Here is a 15,379-nt window from a genome sequence, read left to right on the forward strand (position 1 = left end):
AAATGAATCCAGCTTCCCTGTGTGCCAGGCAAGCACTCTAGCAATTTAATGTAATTACATTATGGGGCACCCACTACTTCCATTCTCAGCAAAAGCACTTTATTCAAAACAGAGATAGAGTATCCTCTGAAAATGCCTGGAATGCTGCTTCTCACAGAAAAGACAAGCAGAAAATATCCCATAAAAAATGTTAACTTCTTCTGACTGCCAACCTGCTTAGCATACTAAAGCAGACATTTCCAAGCACACCAAGAAGTGAAGCATAAACACTGAAAAACTAGATATTTTGCAATATTTGATTATCACTGTTAGTGTCCAAAATTATTACAGCAAAGATGATTTCATTTTCATTCTTACTCCTTTACTCAGTGTAAGTAAATTGCTGTCAAAGGCACATTCTTTTCATCTATTTGAGTACTCAGAACAAAAATAGAAGCTTCCAGCAGGAGGAACACACACAGCCCTCATAAGAACAACATTTTATATTCTCAAAAAAAAAAAAAAAAACCAGGGAAAAGCATCAAGATTATACCTTGATAGCTGCATATACAGGAAATGTGTTTAGATATACTCTGAGTTAATACATTCAAAACATAATGCTTCATCTGAGGTTTCTGGAAAACAAGCATACATATTCTCTGAGGAAGGTCTCATCCAACTTGGCAGTTGCAGACTTATTTGTACGGCAATTAGGATCATTTGGAAATTTGGGTTCAACTTAATTTCTGGGCAAAATAGACCTACTCAAATGACAAAAGCCAAGGAGCAACAGAAAACTCCAGGTAGAGCAGGTCAGGCTGTTCAAGAAGTATAGATAAGCTATTAAATATGAAGATGTGCATGCAAGTATATTTTAGGTTATCTTCAAATTTTCATTAGTTCCCTAAAAATAATAGCATGAGTTCCCTCCCCAATACCCACATTGGTATAACATACACTGGATTAACTGATTAGCCCACAATTGCTATACAGTTTCAGACTGTATTTCAGCATTTTACAAGAAATATGAATTTTTCCGTAAGTACCTGTCAATGAATTTTTAAAAAACAAACCCACAACACTATTACAGCTTGGTGAGAATTCAGGTACCCAGCTCCAGCTAACCTATAATAAACCATGCTTCCTTTTGCCTAGAGACTTCATCCACTCTAGCGATAAATGTCAAAACTAAGTGGGACAACCTTATCACTTACCAGAAAAGCAGAGAATTAAACATTACTTGCCTTACAAAGTTGACAATCTAATACATCACCAGAAAGAAGAAACAAAAAAAACCCAGAAACCCCAGAAACTAGAACATCCTTTCCATTTCCTTCAGCTCTACAGTGAAAAAACACTGTTAGAGCTAAAGTGATTTTCAGACTGACAGTCAAGACAACACAATGATTCCTCCCAAAGAGATGAAGTGTGGGTAAGAACACATCTTCTTGCTAGAGGCTACTTCTATTGAAGTCTTCCATGCCAAAAGAAGCCCTGCCAACCAAAGATCTCCACAGAGGCCACACAGGCAGAAGCAGAACCAGCACCTGCTGTGCAGTGCCCAAGCAGCAGAAAGCAACATGGGACTCTTCTGGCTTGACTGTCACCTCTTCACAGAAGCAGCAGAAGTGAGGGGAAGGTCTCATACCCCCGACAGAACTCAAATGGACAAAAACACTGCAGAGCAGTCATGAAAAGGCTTTACTGTTTTTTCTAAGATCACTCAATCCTCATGATTCATGAAGCTGCATAAATGTACAAGGATAGATGGCAAAAAGAAAGGGGAGGGAAGAAGAGTAGGAGAAACATATAAAGGGTATTGGGACGGACAGAAGGGAATAATCTCCTGTGCACCAGTAGCTTTGAAAGCAAGGAATAAACACCTCTAAGAATGGCAGCAACTCATAAACAGAATCCAGTATTTTCTGGTAAATTTATCATGTCTCAAAAAAATCTCACTTGTCTGCATTATCTGCCACAAACTATGAAAATAAAACATCAGAAAACATTTGCAGTGATTATTTCAATTAAGGGTAACATCCAAGGCTATTATCACTCAATTTTAGTTTCCAAAAGGAAATATTGATGTTGACAAAAGACCTTTCCTTGAAAAGTTAATTCATGGAGGTTTTTAAAATAATGCTGAAAACAGCCTTTTATTCTGAAAGTATTTGTGAGTACAGACACAGTTACATGATTTATAATATAAGTACACACTCAGCAGCAATAGTGTTTAAGTTGCTCTTTCAGTTGTGCTAGACTGAGAAAAAAAAATCTAAGAATATATTAATCACAAATCATCATCAATGAAAAGGAACTGATTGAGCTGATCTATGAGAGATATGCAAGGAAAAAAAACCCCCCAAAACTCCAATAGCAAAAGAGAAAGCAAAACTTTACTATTTGCAACTTGATAAAAACATCTTACTGGTATATTCACCACCAAGGAACATTTTGTCATCATGTCTGATGTGAGTTTAAAAGTGTTTTGAGGTACATACTTAGGCAGCAATAATTGTAGCATGCCTAACCCATAACTTCTAATGTTTGCAAGTAATATTTCTCTTTCTTGTTTGGGTTTTTTTGTTGTTGTTTTTGTTTCCTGGGTTTTTTTGTTTTAATTGATGAGTTTCTGAAATGGGAAAATGAAGAAAAAGTGGCAACAGCTTCCAAACAGGACATGGCTTGGTACACAAACTGTATCTGCCCACTGTGTTTCTTTCAAAGTCCATAGCTCTTGTTTGAGAATTACTGTGCACATTCATTTTCTCACTCGAGTGCTTTCCAAGATGTGACACGTGAATGTCCAAATAGCCTAAGACAAGTACACAGGCCTCAATTCAGATCCAAGGGGTACAGAAGCCATGTAATTCAAAAAATTCATGAGATTAGACTAAACTCCTGTTTAACAATCCCAGTTGATTCTACTTACAGCAGATGAAAGATCCCATGGAACAACTAGTCCAGTAAGGGGGAGAGAGGACATCATGCTAATGTGCTGCAGTGCTTTGCACAGCACATGTGGAGCTGGTGTTGCTTCCTCTGACAAGGCAGCTGCTGCTGGCAGGGGCTGCTCACACCTCACCACATCCCCATCCTCAGCTGCTGCACTGTCCCCACTGCTCCCCTTACAGACACTGGTGTGGCACATCAGCTCATCCCACTCCTTTGGCTGACTTGGCAGTGAGCTGGGGAGAGCTGTGGATGTATCATTTCACTGGGTGGGATTTTTTAACCACAAGACCAACCACTAAATCTGGGGTACTGGATGCAAGGAAGCATTCCCAGCTAGGGTAGCAGGGAAAAAAGTGCCAAAAGGGGAATTCCCATTACAAGTAAAGGATTACAAGTTCAGTTACAACATTAAACTACACATCACTCAAAACCACTACAAATTTTTCTTCCTTGAAAGAAGACAATTACTCAACAAATGCTCAGGCATGATTTAATGCCACCTCTTAGTTCTACAATATCAGAAATGTCTGAGGAATTAGTCTGTATTTCAAAGTCCTACCCCTAATCCTCTCAGAATTCAAACTCATCACTGCTTGCTCTTAGCTCTCTAAAGAATGACTTGCTAAAGAAAAAAGAAAAAAAAAAGCTTTTGCACAGGAAGAAAAAGGAAAGCACAGAAAGCAAAATTTTATTTTAATATTTACTTATGTGAGTGTGTCATATTTTCTGGAAGTCTCGAAAACTAAAGTTAATTAATTAAAATAAAAGTGAAGTACTGATCCAAAACTGTAAGTATACTGAATTATTCCAATAGCACAGGCATTTGTAAGTCTCCACCTATATACATCTGAATGAAACAATAAGAAAATTGCTCACCAGCAATACAAGAACCAGATGCAGTAAAAATGAAGAAAAAAAAATCCCCGTAACTTGTACACGCATCTTGAAGCACAGAGAGCAGAAACAAAGTAATTGGAACAAAATCCTTTTCTCTTAGTTTTACTTAATAAATATTTAAACCTGCAAATGTGCCTGAGATCAAAAGGATATCAGAAATGCAATTACATCTAAAACAACAACTGCTGGGGCAGTCATGTCTACAGTTTGTTAGCAAAGGGGAAAGGTGACTATTATACCAAAATAACATAGAAATTGTTAAACCAAGAAAACTATCTTGCATTAAGGAAAAAGAAAGGAAAAAACACACCAACAAGATGCAGCTGACAAGTTGAATGTTTTGCTGGATGAGATCTGTAGAGCTACAATCCAATAAAGTAACACAACATCACAACACGTTTTCTCAGCCATAATGGAAGGTTACCACAGGCATAAAGAAAATGAAGGTAGACTGAGACCACGGAATTAAAGTTGCTGTGTCTTGGAACTTTTCTGTAGAATGCAAGAGCATTGTGTTGGTCTCTAAGAAAACAACAAGGGGAAAAGAAAGCAAGAATGATACAAATGACACAAAAATCTTGACTTGTTTTTAAATGGAAAAAGGTTAATCTTCAGATTCAAAAATCAAGGCACTGAAAAACAAGGAAACCATTTCCTTCTACCTCTTTCAAGGAGGTCATCTTGGACCACAAAGAGATGAAATAAGTCCCTAGAGTCTGAAAAATTACTTAGTAACTCCTCTAATTAAATAACCTTCAGAGAAAGCTTGTGCTTGACAGATGACTTCTGCCTTCAATAACTCTCTGCACATTTTCCCTCTATCCCAACACTACGATTTATGATCAGGTCCCTGTAGCTCTGGGCACGTGACTCTGTACACATAGTATCACTTTTCGGCATCTGCGTTTAACTGTAGATCTGCAGATTTTTACTTAAAAAAATATTGTCCACAGCTAGTGTGAAGTTTTATTCCAGTTCAAAACTTCTGACAGAAAATGGTATCTATTAATGCATTAAACATAAAAGGCTCCATACTACAAAATTCACATGGATGACTGCCAGTAACATCTTTGATTTTTGCCAGACCCAGACAGCATCATTCATCTGCAATAGTCAGGACTACTAAATCAAAACTCAATCCCATAATGAAACAAATACCTACAACAAACAAGACAAGAAGTGTGGAAGACAGACCCCTACACCAGAAGGAACAAATACTAATCCCTCCTGAGATAACAGACATCTATACTTCAAATTTTTTCTGCCAGACTTCAGTACTAAGATTTCTACCCGAAGCAGGCAATGCAGCTCTTTGTGCTCAACACAGAACAAAACTGATTATTCCTTTGAAAGACACCATTCTGCAATAAGGCATCAACTGGAAAAGAAAAAGATTGGAGGGTTTTTGTCTACTGAGGTTAACACTCAAACTCATGCTAGTACAGGAAGCTATTAGAGAGAGCACTCTATTAGTAAAGTTTTGACCACACACAGACCCAGAGCTTCAAGGCAGGAAATCAGGCATTTGCCTTGCGGCTCCTCACAGACAGCACTGCCTTTCCTCCAATCTGGGCTGCATTTATTTGTTTGTACTCTCAGAAAAAGTAGTCCTTCAAGCTGGGATACTGTTAGTCCAGCCTTGAGCAAAGGTAGATTGTAAGGCACAGAGGGAAGCAGTAATTTCAGGCAAATTTTATACCAAGAGTACAAATTGAGCTCTTTAGATACAATTTAGGTCCTGTGTGCAAAACATTCAATACTCCCACTGTGTATCAGACATCTATCAGAGCTGGGAGCACATAAAGTTAACAATACACAAACTTATTCATGGAAAAAACCGAGGGGGGAAAAGTTTAGAAAAGACTGGGCAATTTACTGAGGCACTCAAGGAATTCTGCACACTTGCAAGTAGCAAGGCGATTTCACACTATGCAGGCTCACTGGAGTTAATCCCATTCTAAAGAGAGATGGAAAACCTCCTCCTGGATGCTAAGGCCTAACAGCAAAAGGTTGGGGCTCAAATCTGCTGAAATTATGGCCTATTCATCTGCAGTCTCTCAGAGGAGAGGTCACCAACTGTGCACCCTTAGTGATGATCTCACACAAGCTCCACAAAGAGCCCTTCTCACACAAACTGACATAAATGGGGGAGAGCCAGAATTAAAGCCTGATCCAAGCATGACAGCTAAGCCAAGTGCAGTGCAGAAAGCTTTTTTGCTGCTCCCAAACCTACCAAAATATGAAAGAGTCTTGAAATTTAACAGCTCAAAATACTCCAACAGGAAAAATTACTCCAACCCAGACTCTGCTTTCAGGCTGCCTAACTCCAGCTATTAGAAACCTCTCAAGCAAAATTTAAAACATTCTGCTGAACTTTATGAGCTACCATTCTCTAGAATACCTTCAAATATGTGGAATATCAACCTTAAGGTCAAAACACGTGAGAAGATGAGATCAAAGCCATCATCTAGTTTGGAAGTCATAACTGGTATATAACCGACAAGAGCAAAATGTCATTCCTATCATCTCGTGCTCTCACAACACAAACTACCCCACTATTTTTAACACTGAGCTCTCCGCCTCTTCTCACTATATATGACCATATGCTGACCTTCAAGACTGCCCAAAGTAGGTGAGAAAATAAAAGGATTTGAGGAGAAAGACTCCTTGTACTGATGTGTATGATATGCATGCATGTATATATACATATATATGTACACACAAAAATATATACACATGCATAAACAGAGTTAATCACAGACTTACTTTGTACTAGAAAACTGGGGAGAGGCACAGGGTAAGAGACCAAGTATACTTTCAAAAGTAAAACAAATGTAAACTTCCACTAGATAGAAGAAAAACAATATAATTAATTGGTCTCTGGCAAGAGAGAGAAGAGTTGAGATCAATCACAGCACAAGAGCAAAAAACAAAATTTAAAGATACATTACCAAAAAGACGAAAAACAAACAACCAAAACAAAACCTAAGGAGCAACAAGAATTCACAAAACTTAAGAAAAGCAATAGTAATAACCATCTTGGACCCAAGCAACAGCTGCATTCTCAATTTTAGCTGGTAGAATAAATAGTCATAGGGATTAGAAAAGTCCTTAAAGATAAGAGAGATCCTAAAATATTTAGAGAATAAGAAACAAGTTGTTCATCAAACTTGGAGGAATTCAAACGACATGAATCAGAATGTCCTCTTTTCAATTACTTGCTTTGAATAGTGTGGATAAATAAAGTGGGTACAGTCCAATGGCTTGACTTTTTAGACCGGTCATGCTGTCAAAAAAATTAGAGCCACCAGGTTTTAGAACTCCACACATTGCTCTAATGCCTTACCCCATTTTGCTTCTAGTTTGGGGAAAAAAGGGACCAAATATTGAGCCACCCCACACAAGTTGAGCTTCAGAGAAGTAATGCGTAGCACATTTCTCAAACAGACTAATAACTTAAAAGCTATTTCTAGGCTAATGAGTAAATATGATCTGTCAGAATTCCTTTTATTTTGACTCACATACCCAGATTGACAGTTGAATTGCAGCCTAAATGCACCTTCACCATAATTTAATGTTTCAGTTAAGACAATGGGTAACAGAACAACACAAGCAGAAGCATTTATAAACTAAGGCCATGAGAAATTAGGCTTTCTAATCTTAACCCACAAGGAGCTACAAATATTTAAATTCACAATACAGCCTTTCCTTCAGGGAAGTCACAATCTGGTTTGCCCTTATCTGCTACATTGTCTAATATCTTTCAAACAGCTTGTCAAAGAGGACACACTGAAGTCTATTTTGAATTGAGCAACAGATTCAAAAGCAGAACAAGGAGGACTAATAAGAAAGGAAAGAACAGGATAGGCCATCAAAAGAGCTTTCTGGGTCAGGAGGAAAGCCTAAAAAAAAGCCTGACACACACATGAAAAACCAGAAAAAACCTAAAACTTCCTAGAGAAAAATAAAGGAAAAAACTTCAGACCCACCAAGTAACAATTCAAAGTAAGTCTTTCTTTGACACTCAATTTTCACTACTGAATACATATGTTTTAGATAACAGCAGCTTTAAAAGGTTTATTATTAAACATATAGATCCCTTGAAAACTCATTTATTTTTCACTTGCAGGAAATCACAGATAAAGACAGGCAGATTAGATCACCTGTTCTCAGTGTGTTTTATTCTGTTGATAGATATTATCCACAAGTTGAGATTAAAGCTGAAAAAAAGAAGCGCTAGAGAAAACCTGGAGAGAGAAAATCCCCTAAATTTACAGAAATACAAAGAAACATTTACAAACAACTTAAGAAGGGGGAGATACATGTTAACTTCTCCAGGCACTGAATGCTTCTTTCCAAAGGCCAAGTGTCTGGTATCTTTTTGCCAGTCCCAAGCAATAGTGCTTGATGTCTCCAGCCTTCTTCCATTTTTTCCTTTAAACTCATACACCCACACTCCTTCCCTCAAAAAGGATTCATCAGTCCTTAAAACCAGAGTGAATTCCTTGATGTTCAAGCTGATCAGGTGCCACTGACCCAAGCTGTAACACAAACATGAGTAGGTTACAGCAATTGTCTCTGATATTGCTTTTGAAAGTCACCAGCTCTATTTCCTCAAACTAACATCACAAACTGTTCCAATCCTGCATCTCTCCCTTTCACAAAAAGAACTCCTGGTGTTATACAAAGGAGTTGCTTACCATGAGCATTATCTGAAAAATCTATACAAGATAATTCCAGGTGGTTGTAGTCTATTAAACACTCTTTGCCTATTTTCTGCTACTGCTTCAGAGCCACATACAGAGAAATTAATGATTTTACAATCTCTCATACTTGTGACCCTTGTACCATCAGCATTTAAGGCAAAACACTCAAAACCCCATTATCAGCTATACATCCAGTGCTAAACATTTGTTGCAAGGGTACATATTTATAAATAATGCTGAGATTATATAGAGTCAGCATTTGAGCTTTCTTACACACAGAAAAATGGCCAAGAGTTTCCCTTCATAGGTGAACAAATACAATAAATTGGTTTGGAACACTTGTAGCACAAAGTTATTGTGGTTATTTTTGTATCAGCTGCTTTCATTACTACCAAGAGAATTCTCTTTTCTGGTTGAGTTAGTGAAAAAACTGGCCCATTGCTAAAGATGAAAGAGGTGAATTGTCAGTCCTAAGAAGGAACTTAAAATTTTAGAATTGTACTCAAGTAGGTGAAAATCAGTAATAAATGGAATATTTGTTAAAATCTACAACCTAAAATAAGAGCCATCGGTTTTCTCTTGAGGAAAAACATTTTAAGTAAATCGCTTGTTAATCAGGCTATTGGTTTAAATTTTCTTCATATACAGTAATAGGAACATCTTATGAAATGCACAGCTACAAACAACAATTTGGAGAATGAGCTTGGTTCAATCCTTGGTTAAAATAAGCCTGAAGCAGCGCACACAGACAGGTTTATTGATTATTTTTGGACACAGGAAGATCCTGCATTTATGAAATCAACCTCCTTGAGGCAAAGATAAACTTACAGAGAGACTCAAACACTGAAGTTTACACTACACTTGAATGGAAGATATTGATTCTGTCTAAACCATCAGTTCATTCCACTGACTACAAACCACTGCTGCTAGCCTCACTGAAGGGAAATAACACAATTCCAGTTTTAGATTTTCAAATACTCTTCCACATCACTTTTCAGAAATATTTTAACTAATAATAAAATTGGATTTATGAAATAATGAGATACCCTTGACACCACTGCAAGTAAAAAGCAGAGTGAACTTTTTAAGCCTAGGATACAAAGTTTTACCAACTATTATTCAAGACTTATCTACTGAATATAGAATTTGAAAATAGTACCCTGGTAACCACACTTTCAGGTTTGTGGATTGCAAGCAGCATATTTTATTTCTTAGTGACCCTTTATACAGGGATGAGCCTATGCCTGCATCTTCTCACTTTCAACTTGAAAATGTTAAAGTAGTATGTTTTTCCTATCCTGTTTAATTTCTATTTCTTAGCCCAGTTTTCCAACACATGTTGGATTCCACTGGGTGTCTGGATTAAAACAGTTTACTGATTTTTTTTTTAATGCACTTCTCTATATAGAGTTATTTAAAATGAAAGAGGAACAGTAGCTCTTATTTCACTATATATGCTGTTTTCTTTCTTACCTACCTTCCCAACAAAAAAATAGAGTACTTCTCAAGCAGTTTACCTATTTGATTGCAATTCTTACGAATAATTTTGGGGAGCACCAACCTCCACAAACAATAGAATCTCAACCATATGAAGAAGGGGAATATGTGAGGCAAGGAAATAATAAAAAAGGTCCTCTGGAGAATATAAGCTATCAATCCTCAGATGTCATATCTTTTAAAAGGACTCTCTTCTGAGCAAAATATAATGCTTCCCCTTTTTAACCAATTAGTCCTTTGTATCTACTTAGGTCCACCCAGGTTAAATTACGGAAAAATTTGTAGCAAGGGCAAAGATAAATCAATTTGAGGGAAAAAATGCAGAACGTGCACAACTAAAGCAGAGTCAATAGTCTTTTCAGAGGAAAGGGGCTCATCTGGAACTCTCAAGGGATGGGGAAAAGAGAATATAATATACTATTTACTCACAAAACCCAAACACATGCATCTAAGAGGAAAAAACAAAACAAACAAACAAAAAAAAACCCCAGCCCTATGTACTCAGGTTTAATAAAGGAAAAGCATCTTGGGATTACTTCTACTGTAACTTCCTGAAAGGAAGCAGAGATCATAAGGAATAGTTGTCCAAAATGAAAAGAAACCCAGAGCTTTGCACCAGCAGGATCAAGACAAAATAAATCTGCTCTGAAGTCCAAAATGAATCTGAATCATGAATATCTACAAGCTATATAACAGTATGAATAATACATAGTCCAGATGAGAGAAAGTAAATATTGGTTCTCTTAACAAAATCATTCCTTTGGAGAAGAAATAAAAGATTGGCTATTTTTACTTTAGTTCTCACATTTTCATCCCCTTAAAAGTGGAACTGCTTCTCTGATGACAACGCATTTTCTTGGCAAAGTTCAGTATGACCTTAAGAGCTCCCAGCTTTTCAAAAACTGTACTGAAATCTTCTACTCTTTTAGCAATAAGGTGGCTTTATTGCCAGTTAAACACTAGCATTATTTTATGTAGCTAGGGTAAGAAATGCAGTGTATGAAGGAGGAAATGAAATACAATGTATGTATTTGTGTTCTCTGAGCCAATACATGGCTCAGGGAACACAAATGAGAGATCTACTGGAAGAAAAATACCTCCTTGCTCCTCCATGTTATCGATAAACTAGACATGTCTGCTTTTCAATAAAGGACTAAACTAAAATTAGTTTTCCCTGCTCTCATATCAGACTTTTTGCAGTTTGATTTCTTAATCTGCTTTCTACACCATTTCAGCATACAGAAGGATATTCTTACACATGTACATTGACAATATGTTTAGTTACAGCTGAAAAACTGTTACAAAAACCTTAAAGCCTATTATTTATAATGAGTTTTATATATCTAATTCTGAATACACAAAAATAAATCCAATTCTGTTACATGCACAATGCCACCAAAAGATCAGCCTTTTCCAATAGCAATCAACTCAGCCAGCAAGAACTACAGAACACAGGATAAAGGCTAAGGAGCAGAGCTGGTGGACACAGATCATTTCTGTCCAGATGCTTTTCATCAGCAATCTACAGAACAGAGAACAAAGGAGAGCTCTGCTTTGACAGAGCTCAGCTCTTCTAGTAGTGACTCAAAACTATCAGAGAATACTTTGAAGATAAGCTTCTCATCCTTCCATCAAGATACCTATTAATCTCTTACTGAGTGACAACAGAGCACCACATTTCAGCTTTTGGTTTCATTTTCCACTGAAAACACTTCCAAGGATTTGCAATCAACCATTACACTAGAGTCTGGAATCCAAGGCGTGCAGTTACATTAGTGATGACCCAGGCAAAAATTGTGAAGCTCAAGAGCATGCAAGCAGTGACATGTGAACCCAGATGTTCCACAGAAGGTGTTCTGCTAGACCAATTACACTAATCCTCGTCATGTGGCAGAGCTAGCAAAGCTGGGGGCACACTGCAACAAAAATAACTCAATAATGTACTGGGAAGGTATGGTCCAGCCAAGGTAGCAAGCAGGGCTGAGCCATCAAAAGGAGAATCTGGTCACGAGAACAGCCACCTTGACTGCTCAGAGACCTTAGAACTAAAGGATTTTGTGCCCTGAAAGGCTTCACTCTTTTTCTAGACTTTGGAAGATCTACTAAATCTGATCTGGCTGACCTGAAAACAACGTGCAAGACATTTTAAAAAGTACATAAGTAAACTCAACTTTCTGGTAGTAAATTCAGATGCATTTTTGTAATTCCTGCTGATCCCAAAGAAAGGATGTATTTTCTCAACAATGTTAACTTCTACACCAAAATTGCCCTGAATATAATTTATATAATTTAACAAAATAAAAACCCATCCAAACAAAAACACCTCACACCTTTCCTGAAAACCTTACAAACACACAAGAAAAAGGAGAAGAAAGGATGAGAAAACCTTAACTACAATATGTATTTAATCCTTACAAAAGGTACAAAACTTTGAAATATGTCATTTTTCATTTTCCAGGTGCCTAATGCTTAAGGGCATGTAGTGATATAGGAGGGGAATGGTTTTAAATTGGAAAGGGTAGGTTTAGATGCAATACCTAGAAGACATTCTTTCCTGTGATGAGAGGAGGCACCAGGTCAGCTTGCCCAGAAAAGTTGTGGATGCCCCATCTCTGGAATTGCTCCTGGCCAGGCTGGATGGGGCTCTGAGCAACCTGGTCTAGGAGGAGGTGTCCCTGCCCATGGCAGGGGAGTTGGAACATGATTATCTTTAAGGACCCTTCCAACCCAAACTACTCTATGAGTGTGTAATTCTTACAGGTAAACTTTCAAACAGGTCTAACTTGCAATACAAGTAAGGTGTGAACTTTTGTAACAAAAAAAGAATCTGCTAGCAACAAACTTGATTTCCATCATATGATCTCTGTGTAAAAGTAAAAACAGATTTCACCTCAGAAGCCTACCTTTCCAGAAGCTAACACAGGCTATGAGAAATCATTCTTAATTGTTTTACAGCACCTTACACAGCAACATGGACCAATACGACAAAAAAGGTAGTTCTCCTTTTCCACTGGTCTCTCATGGTACTTGGATAAAACCAAATACCACAGCAGAAGCATAAAACTGTCCCCAGCCAAAAAAAAAAAAAAAAAAAAAAAGAAAGAAAAATTGGATGAACAGATCTTTTGTTGCACAACCAGAAAACGCTACAGAAACATACTCCTTTACTCCTTTCAAAGGAAGGAGAGCTTCAAGGGAGAGAACAGAAAATGAAATAATGAAATAGCTGTTCTGGCAATCAATACTTCTCTTATCCTAGAAAAACACACTGCCTGTCATCTATCTTGAAAAATGTATTAATAAAGAAATTAAATTCTTGAATCCTCAGGCTGCCAAATTTCATTGCAGTGCCAGAAAACCAAGTGAGGCTTTCTCTTCCTCCTACTCATGATCTTATCGAGTTCTTGCATTAGTCTTCCAATGACTCACATACAAGCAAACAAATTTTCATCTTTTAAATAGTTTTTAATGAAATTACCACTGATAAGGTTTATATAGAAGCAAACAAGAAAAAAAGGGCTTTATCAAAATCAGATAGCGAAAACGCAGAAAAAAAAAGTGCTAACCCTAAAGTTTCTATGTGAATGCTTATCTGTGGGCTGACAGCAGTCCTGCTCTAAGTAATACTTAAGTATTGAGAATAATAAAGATTTATTAAGAGTACACTACACATGTGTCTGGGTCTACCAATTAAGGTGCTGTTTGCTAAGAACTCTGCTTTCAAATGATTGAAGAATAACGTGGCAAAACCGTGAGAATTTAATACATTAAAATATTACTTAGTAACATTCCTTTTCCATTTTGAGAAGGTGACTGTAAAGAAAAGGATTTTCAACTTCTGTTTTTAAACCCTTGGAGGAACATATACTGCAGACATTACTCAAACTATCTAAAAGATAAAGTTAATAGAACATTACACAACAGTCAAATATTCAGCAGCAGCTACAGCTAGCTTTTCCATGCAGTTAACGTATTCAGGTCTTCTCAGCCCTGCTTAAATCAAGAATTTAAGGTTTTCTTTATGATATGTTTTGAACATTGAAGTCTACACACATGGAGTTTAGTATTATATTCAGAGTTTTCCGTGATTCTTTTTGAAATGAAAAACAGCCATTCCTAACATAATTTGTTTGCAAGACAATTTTAAGCCTTCAGAATGAAGGCACAACACCCATGTTGCAACATGATTCATACCTTTCTGAAGCATTAACTGAAGAGAGAGAGCTGAATTAAATTGTTTGGCCAATCTGCCAGCACAAATAAGAACTTGAGTAAATGGAAGCTTTCCTTTTAACTCAAAAGGCTGTGTTAAGGACAGAATTCACTTCAGTGCCTCCACAATGACCTGCAGAAGAACTATACCCAGAGTTCATGGCTCACTGCCTGGCCCTGGGCCATCCCCTGCACCACGCACAAGTTGGCATCGCGCGCCTGCTCAGCGCTGCCAGCTGAGCCCTGAGCTCTGCCAGAAAGCCATTATTCTGAGGATTCAGAAAAGTCTGGGGGAAAGAGCAACTGATGATCAATTAGTCCTTAAAAACAACTTGAAAAGCAGCAAGCACATTCGAATTCATCACTCTTCTCCAGACATATTTTCCACCATTAATTTACTGCAGTCACAAAGAGCATTGGGTTTTGCTTCACTGCTACATTTAGCAGGCTCAAATCAATTATGTGCAGTTTTGATGACATTTAACTGTTAAAAAACCAAAGTGCCTGGACATGCTTGCCCCACTGATGCTTGCTGTGTATGCAGTCCCCTTGTTGTGAGACCATTCATGGCAAATACAACTTGAGCCTCATCTCTGATCAGCCCATCAGCCCCATCAGCAATCGATGATTTATTATAAAATACACTTCCTAACTGCAATAAATGCAACTGACAAATATACCTGAAAACCAGGCCACCCTTCACTTCCCTGGTGATGCATGGCCTGTGGAATGCCTCACTGTCTGGCACACAAGTGAGTATCTAACTAAATGGCATAAAAAGCAGAAGAGTCTAACAGCCAGTTTTGCCATCCATCTCACACTGTACAGCATGGATTCTTACTTCAAAAAAAATGTGTCACAGTAAGAGAAGAAATATTCAATTTCTCTGAATTTGCATGACTAGAGTCTAAGGCACCTAAGGACATAATTAGGCCCTATCTCCCTGAAATACTTAAATACAAAGCTACCTCATTAATCTTCTGATTAGATTCACAGACATTATTTTCATTTGGAATGGAGAAACTATCCCAGAATGAGTGTGTGACAACAAAGGCAAGCCCATTTGTCAAACATCCAAAATTATTATTTTGGAAACAAATAGACGTGCAATTTAATTTGAGTTCACTTAGCAA

The 15,379-nt window shown here is 37.4% G+C and overlaps 2 protein-coding genes across 2 annotated transcripts in view; one reads left to right on the plus strand and one right to left on the minus strand.

The window, feature by feature from the left end:
* Window positions 1-15,379, plus strand: part of PGBD5 (piggyBac transposable element derived 5) — a 316,445-nt gene that overhangs the window by 125,408 nt on the left and 175,658 nt on the right. The window lies entirely within an intron of this gene.
* The window catches only part of GALNT2 (polypeptide N-acetylgalactosaminyltransferase 2), an 86,646-nt gene that overhangs the window by 43,195 nt on the left and 28,072 nt on the right, over window positions 1-15,379 (minus strand). The window lies entirely within an intron of this gene.

Source organism: Melozone crissalis, unplaced genomic scaffold (genome assembly GCF_028551555.1).
Source record: "Melozone crissalis strain CALT ecotype California unplaced genomic scaffold, PUWL_Pcris_2 ptg000027l_1, whole genome shotgun sequence".
Taxonomy (NCBI): Eukaryota; Metazoa; Chordata; class Aves; order Passeriformes; family Passerellidae; genus Melozone; species Melozone crissalis.